This window comes from Phyllobates terribilis, unplaced genomic scaffold (assembly GCF_046119375.1).
Source record: "Phyllobates terribilis strain yellow unplaced genomic scaffold, ASM4611937v1 Scaffold_3__8_contigs__length_932513732, whole genome shotgun sequence".
Taxonomy (NCBI): Eukaryota; Metazoa; Chordata; class Amphibia; order Anura; family Dendrobatidae; genus Phyllobates; species Phyllobates terribilis.
In genome coordinates this window covers 856914489-856920488 of record NW_027362763.1, presented here as the reverse complement: position 1 = coordinate 856920488, position 6000 = coordinate 856914489, and the positions used below count along the sequence as shown (strand labels likewise).

The following is a 6000-nucleotide window of genomic DNA, read 5'->3' as shown; positions in this document are numbered from 1 at the left end:
CAAGTCCACGTCAGTCTCACCGAGAAGGTTAGCCACATAGGACCCAGGGGACGGAACAGACGTCGCCCGCCAAGGCCTGCGGAAACCAGATTGGAGACACTAGGTGTGAGGTGCAGGAAAAAGGCCATAAAGAAAGAGAACACACAGAGGGGGGTCCCGCTAAGTACTCCAGAGATGCTTGGGAGTTGACTTAACCCCTCCCTGAGTAAACACAGAACGACCTGGGCAGTTACACTGAGCTCTGTAACCTGAACTGCATCAACTGTGAGTAAAGACCCTGGGACTGCACCACACTGACTCTGTGTTTATTGCGGTGTCATCACTCCCTGCATTACAACGCCCAGCATAACCTACAACATCACACTGCCCTGAAGCTAGCATTTCCTATGGAGAGTCATACCATCCCTGCTGCAGTAACATCAGCTTCAGAGGACTGTTCCGCAGTGGCGGCCCCTTTTAGCCGCATTCCACAGGTGGCGTTACAAACTTTATAAAAACACTATAAAACCCCTATAAATCCCCTTTTCAATAACCCCTTTTATCGACCGCCCTGGGTCACCGCCACCGTGATATCACCCCACGGCCCAGGGGGCGCGTCGCATATCCATGCTCGGTCCCCAGCCGCCACTATTTCTCCCAGTATCGTCTCCGCCTTCCACAAGCACGGGTCCCACAACATTACCCGTGCCCTCCCAAGTGCACTTACTGGGAAGGAAAGCCTAACCACAAACACATGATCAAGTGAATGTGACCAGGGATGGTATGGAGCCAGTCCACAGCTTTTTTTGCTGAGTTGTATTTCACCACACCCACATTCTTTAGCTTGGTGAAAGAACTTGGGAAACCATATCTACCCAGCTGTCATTTCTCCCAGGACGAAGAGGCGCGGAGGCGGAAGCTTTTCATAACCTTGTGCCGGCAGCGGCCGGGAAGAAAGCCCCAGCAAGCTGGAGCACTTAAAAATTGCCACAAAACTCAGTTTTGCTCCTCTCCATGGAAATCTTTAGTAAAAAGCAAAATATTTTTATGTTCTGAAGAGAAGCCAGAGTATGCTGGGCAATGGCCTCCTCCCGACCTACCGCCATGGCCGCAGCCCTCCCTTGGCCCAGGGAGACCACCTAGAAGAGGCTGCGGCCTTTGGGGATGGAAAAACAAAAAGGGCAACACACAGCCAGCCGGGCGACAGCCCATCATCTTCCATAGGCTGCTGCATGTTCTGGTCCATCCTGCTGCGAGAGCGTCACTTACACTTCCAGCTCCCCAGAAGGGGGCCGTCCATGGCCACAATATTCAAATGAGGGCCACCTCCCAACCAACCACAGGATTCAGTCTCCCACTGAAAGCCCACCCCCCACTCATTCTGTTGTTCAACCAAATGAAGGAAGCCCCAGCAAGCTGGAGCATGCAAAAATTGCCACAAAACTCAGTTTTGCTCCTCTCCACGGAAATCTTTAGTAAAAGGCGAAAGATTTTTACGTTCTGAAGAGAAGCCAGAGTATACTGGGCAAGGGCCTCCTCCCGACCTACCGCCATGGCCGCAGCCCTCCCTTGGCCCAGGAAGACCACCTAGAAGAGGCTGCGGCCTTTGGGGATGGAAAAACAAAAAGGGCAACACACAGCCAGCCGGGCGACAGCCCATCATCTTCCATAGGCTGCTCCATGTTCTGGTCCATCCTGCTGCCAGAGCGTCACTTACACTTCCAGCTCCCCAGAAGGGGGCCGTCCATGGCCACAATATTCAAATGAGGGCCACCTCCCAACCAACCACAGGATTCAGTCTCCCACTGAAAGCCCACCCCCCACTCATTCTGTTGTTCAACCAAATGAAGGAAGCCCCAGCAAGCTGGAGCATGCAAAAATTGCCACAAAACTCAGTTTTGCTCCTCTCCACGGAAATCTTTAGTAAAAGGCGAAAGATTTTTACGTTCTGAAGAGAAGCCAGAGTATACTGGGCAAGGGCCTCCTCCCGACCTACCGCCATGGCCGCAGCCCTCCCTTGGCCCAGGGAGACCACCTAGAAGAGGCTGCGGCCTTTGGGGATGGAAAAACAAAAAGGGCAACACACAGCCAGCCGGGCGACAGCCCATCATCTTCCATAGGCTGCTCCATGTTCTGGTCCATCCTGCTGCCAGAGCGTCACTTACACTTCCAGCTCCCCAGAAGGGGGCCGTCCATGGCCACAATATTCAAATGAGGGCCACCTCCCAACCAACCACAGGATTCAGTCTCCCACTGAAAGCCCACCCCCCACTCATTCTGTTGTTCAACCAAATGAAGAAAGCCCCAGCAAGCTGGAGCATGCAAAAATTGCCACAAAACTCAGTTTTGCTCCTCTCCACGGAAATCTTTAGTAAAAGGCGAAAGATTTTTACGTTCTGAAGAGAAGCCAGAGTATACTGGGCAAGGGCCTCCTCCCGACCTACCGCCATGGCCGCAGCCCTCCCTTGGCCCAGGGAGACCACCTAGAAGAGGCTGCGGCCTTTGGGGATGGAAAAACAAAAAGGGCAACACACAGCCAGCCGGGCGACAGCCCATCATCTTCCATAGGCTGCTCCATGTTCTGGTCCATCCTGCTGCCAGAGCGTCACTTACACTTCCAGCTCCCCAGAAGGGGGCCGTCCATGGCCACAATATTCAAATGAGGGCCACCTCCCAACCAACCACAGGATTCAGTCTCCCACTGAAAGCCCACCCCCCACTCATTCTGTTGTTCAACCAAATGAAGGAAGCCCCAGCAAGCTGGAGCATGCAAAAATTGCCACAAAACTCAGTTTTGCTCCTCTCCACGGAAATCTTTAGTAAAAGGCAAAAGATTTTTACATTCTGAAGAGAAGCCAGAGTATACTGGGCAAGGGCCTCCTCCCGACCTACCGCCATGGCCGCAGCCCTCCCTTGGCCCAGGGAGACCACCTAGAAGAGGCTGCGGCCTTTGGGGATGGAAAAACAAAAAGGGCAACACACAGCCAGCCGGGCGACAGCCCATCATCTTCCATAGGCTGCTCCATGTTCTGGTCCATCCTGCTGCCAGAGCGTCACTTACACTTCCAGCTCCCCAGAAGGGGGCCGTCCATGGCCACAATATTCAAATGAGGGCCACCTCCCAACCAACCACAGGATTCAGTCTCCCACTGAAAGCCCACCCCTCACTCATTCTGTTGTTCAACCAAATGAAGGAAGCCCCAGCAAGCTGGAGCATGCAAAAATTGCCACAAAACTCAGTTTTGCTCCTCTCCACGGAAATCTTTAGTAAAAGGCGAAAAATTTTTACGTTCTGAAGAGAAGCCAGAGTATACTGGGCAAGGGCCTCCTCCCGACCTACCGCCATGGCCGCAGCCCTCCCTTGGCCCAGGGAGACCACCTAGAAGAGGCTGCGGCCTTTGGGGATGGAAAAACAAAAAGGGCAACACACAGCCAGCCGGGCGACAGCCCATCATCTTCCATAGGCTGCTCCATGTTCTGGTCCATCCTGCTGCCAGAGCGTCACTTACACTTCCAGCTCCCCAGAAGGGGGTCGTCCATGGCCACAATATTCAAATGAGGGCCACCTACCAACCAACCACAGTATTCAGTCTCCCACTGAAAGCCCACCCCCCACTCATTCTGTTGTTCAACCAAATGAAGGAAGCCCCAGCAAGCTGGAGCATGCAAAAATTGCCACAAAACTCAGTTTTGCTCCTCTCCACGGAAATCTTTAGTAAAAGGCGAAAGATTTTTACGTTCTGAAGAGAAGCCAGAGTATACTGGGCAAGGGCCTCCTCCCGACCTACCGCCATGGCCGCAGCCCTCCCTTGGCCCAGGGAGACCACCTAGAAGAGGCTGCGGCCTTTGGGGATGGAAAAACAAAAAGGGCAACACACAGCCAGCCGGGCGACAGCCCATCATCTTCCATAGGCTGCTCCATGTTCTGGTCCATCCTGCTGCCAGAGCGTCACTTACACTTCCAGCTCCCCAGAAGGGGGCCGTCCATGGCCACAATATTCAAATGAGGGCCACCTCCCAACCAACCACAGGATTCAGTCTCCCACTGAAAGCCCACCGCCCACTCATTCTGTTGTTCAACCAAATGAAGGAAGCCCCAGCAAGCTGGAGCATGCAAAAATTGCCACAAAACTCAGTTTTGCTCCTCTCCACGGAAATCTTTAGTAAAAGGCGAAAGATTTTTAAGTTCTAAAGAGAAGCCAGAGTATACTGGGCAAGGGCCTCCTCCCGACCTACCGCCATGACCGCAGCCCTCCCTTGGCCCAGGGAGACCACCTAGAAGAGGCTGCGGCCTTTGGGGATGGAAAAACAAAAAGGGCAACACACAGCCAGCCGGGCGACAGCCCATCATCTTCCATAGGCTGCTCCATGTTCTGGTCCATCCTGCTGCCAGAGCGTCACTTACACTTCCAGCTCCCCAGAAGGGGGCCGTCCATGGCCACAATATTCAAATGAGGGCCACCTCCCAACCAACCACAGGATTCAGTCTCCCACTGAAAGCCCACCCCCCACTCATTATGTTGTTCAACCAAATGAAGGAAGCCCCAGCAAGCTGGAGCATGCAAAGATTGCCACAAAACTCAATTTTGCTCCTCTCCACGGAAATCTTTAGTAAAAGGCGAAAGATTTTTACGTTCTGAAGAGAAGCCAGAGTATACTGGGCAAGGGCCTCCTCCCGACCTACCGCCATGGCCGCAGCCCTCCCTTGGCCCAGGGAGACCACCTAGAAGAGGCTGCGGCCTTTGGGGATGGAAAAACAAAAAGGGCAACACACAGCCAGCCGGGCGACAGCCCATCATCTTCCATAGGCTGCTCCATGTTCTGGTCCATCCTGCTGCCAGAGCGTCACTTACACTTCCAGCTCCCCAGAAGGGGGCCGTCCATGGCCACAATATTCAAATGAGGGCCACCTCCCAACCAACCACAGGATTCAGTCTCCCACTGAAAGCCCACCCCCCACTCATTCTGTTGTTCAACCAAATGAAGGAAGCCCCAGCAAGCTGGAGCATGCAAAAATTGCCACAAAACTCAGTTTTGCTCCTCTCCACGGAAATCTTTAGTAAAAGGCGAAAGATTTTTACATTCTGAAGAGAAGCCAGAGTATACTGGGCAAGGGCCTCCTCCCGACCTACCGCCATGACCGCAGCCCTCCCTTGGCCCAGGGAGACCACCTAGAAGAGGCTGCGGCCTTTGGGGATGGAAAAACAAAAAGGGCAACACACAGCCAGCCGGGCGACAGCCCATCATCTTCCATAGGCTGCTCCATGTTCTGGTCCATCCTGCTGCCAGAGCGTCACTTACACTTCCAGCTCCCCAGAAGGGGGCCGTCCATGGCCACAATATTCAAATGAGGGCCACCTTCCAACCAACCACAGGATTCAGTCTCCCACTGAAAGCCCACCCCCCACTCATTATGTTGTTCAACCAAATGAAGGAAGCCCCAGCAAGCTGGAGCATGCAAAGATTGCCACAAAACTCAGTTTTGCTCCTCTCCACGGAAATCTTTAGTAAAAGGCGAAAGATTTTTACGTTCTGAAGAGAAGCCAGAGTATACTGGGCAAGGGCCTCCTCCCGACCTACCGCCATGGCCGCAGCCCTCCCTTGGCCCAGGGAGACCACCTAGAAGAGGCTGCGGCCTTTGGGGATGGAAAAACAAAAAGGGCAACACACAGCCAGCCGGGCGACAGCCCATCATCTTCCATAGGCTGCTCCATGTTCTGGTCCATCCTGCTGCCAGAGCGTCACTTACACTTCCAGCTCCCCAGAAGGGGGCCGTCCATGGCCACAATATTCAAATGAGGGCCACCTCCCAACCTACCACAGGATTCAGTCTCCCACTGAAAGCCCACCCCCCACTCATTCTGTTGTTCAACCAAATGAAGAAAGCCCCAGCAAGCTGGAGCATGCAAAAATTGCCACAAAACTCAGTTTTGCTCCTCTCCACGGAAATCTTTAGTAAAAGGCGAAAGATTTTTACGTTCTGAAGAGAAGCCAGAGTATACTGGGCAAGGGCCTCCTCCC

The 6000-nt window shown here is 53.6% G+C and overlaps 12 non-coding genes across 12 annotated transcripts; all 12 read right to left on the bottom strand.

Moving 5' to 3' along the window:
- Positions 1–935: 935 nt before the first annotated feature.
- Positions 936–1051, bottom strand: LOC141260603 (U5 spliceosomal RNA). The gene has a single exon (XR_012319345.1). It is a non-coding gene; the product is annotated as a U5 spliceosomal RNA (small nuclear RNA).
- A 332-nt stretch (positions 1052–1383) lies between these two features.
- LOC141261027 (U5 spliceosomal RNA) lies at positions 1384–1499 on the bottom strand. Its single transcript, XR_012319738.1, has one exon. It is a non-coding gene; the product is annotated as a U5 spliceosomal RNA (small nuclear RNA).
- Positions 1500–1831: 332 nt separating this feature from the next.
- On the bottom strand, positions 1832–1947 carry LOC141261026 (U5 spliceosomal RNA). Its single transcript, XR_012319737.1, has one exon. It is a non-coding gene; the product is annotated as a U5 spliceosomal RNA (small nuclear RNA).
- Positions 1948–2279: 332 nt separating this feature from the next.
- Positions 2280–2395, bottom strand: LOC141261025 (U5 spliceosomal RNA). The gene has a single exon (XR_012319736.1). It is a non-coding gene; the product is annotated as a U5 spliceosomal RNA (small nuclear RNA).
- A 332-nt stretch (positions 2396–2727) lies between these two features.
- LOC141259829 (U5 spliceosomal RNA) lies at positions 2728–2843 on the bottom strand. The gene has a single exon (XR_012318597.1). It is a non-coding gene; the product is annotated as a U5 spliceosomal RNA (small nuclear RNA).
- A 332-nt stretch (positions 2844–3175) lies between these two features.
- Positions 3176–3291, bottom strand: LOC141259764 (U5 spliceosomal RNA). Its single transcript, XR_012318533.1, has one exon. It is a non-coding gene; the product is annotated as a U5 spliceosomal RNA (small nuclear RNA).
- A 332-nt stretch (positions 3292–3623) lies between these two features.
- LOC141261024 (U5 spliceosomal RNA) lies at positions 3624–3739 on the bottom strand. The gene has a single exon (XR_012319735.1). It is a non-coding gene; the product is annotated as a U5 spliceosomal RNA (small nuclear RNA).
- A 332-nt stretch (positions 3740–4071) lies between these two features.
- Positions 4072–4187, bottom strand: LOC141260174 (U5 spliceosomal RNA). Its single transcript, XR_012318933.1, has one exon. It is a non-coding gene; the product is annotated as a U5 spliceosomal RNA (small nuclear RNA).
- A 332-nt stretch (positions 4188–4519) lies between these two features.
- LOC141261073 (U5 spliceosomal RNA) lies at positions 4520–4635 on the bottom strand. The gene has a single exon (XR_012319782.1). It is a non-coding gene; the product is annotated as a U5 spliceosomal RNA (small nuclear RNA).
- Positions 4636–4967: 332 nt separating this feature from the next.
- Positions 4968–5083, bottom strand: LOC141259821 (U5 spliceosomal RNA). The gene has a single exon (XR_012318589.1). It is a non-coding gene; the product is annotated as a U5 spliceosomal RNA (small nuclear RNA).
- A 332-nt stretch (positions 5084–5415) lies between these two features.
- Positions 5416–5531, bottom strand: LOC141259730 (U5 spliceosomal RNA). Its single transcript, XR_012318500.1, has one exon. It is a non-coding gene; the product is annotated as a U5 spliceosomal RNA (small nuclear RNA).
- Positions 5532–5863: 332 nt separating this feature from the next.
- LOC141261023 (U5 spliceosomal RNA) lies at positions 5864–5979 on the bottom strand. The gene has a single exon (XR_012319734.1). It is a non-coding gene; the product is annotated as a U5 spliceosomal RNA (small nuclear RNA).
- Positions 5980–6000: the final 21 nt, after the last annotated feature.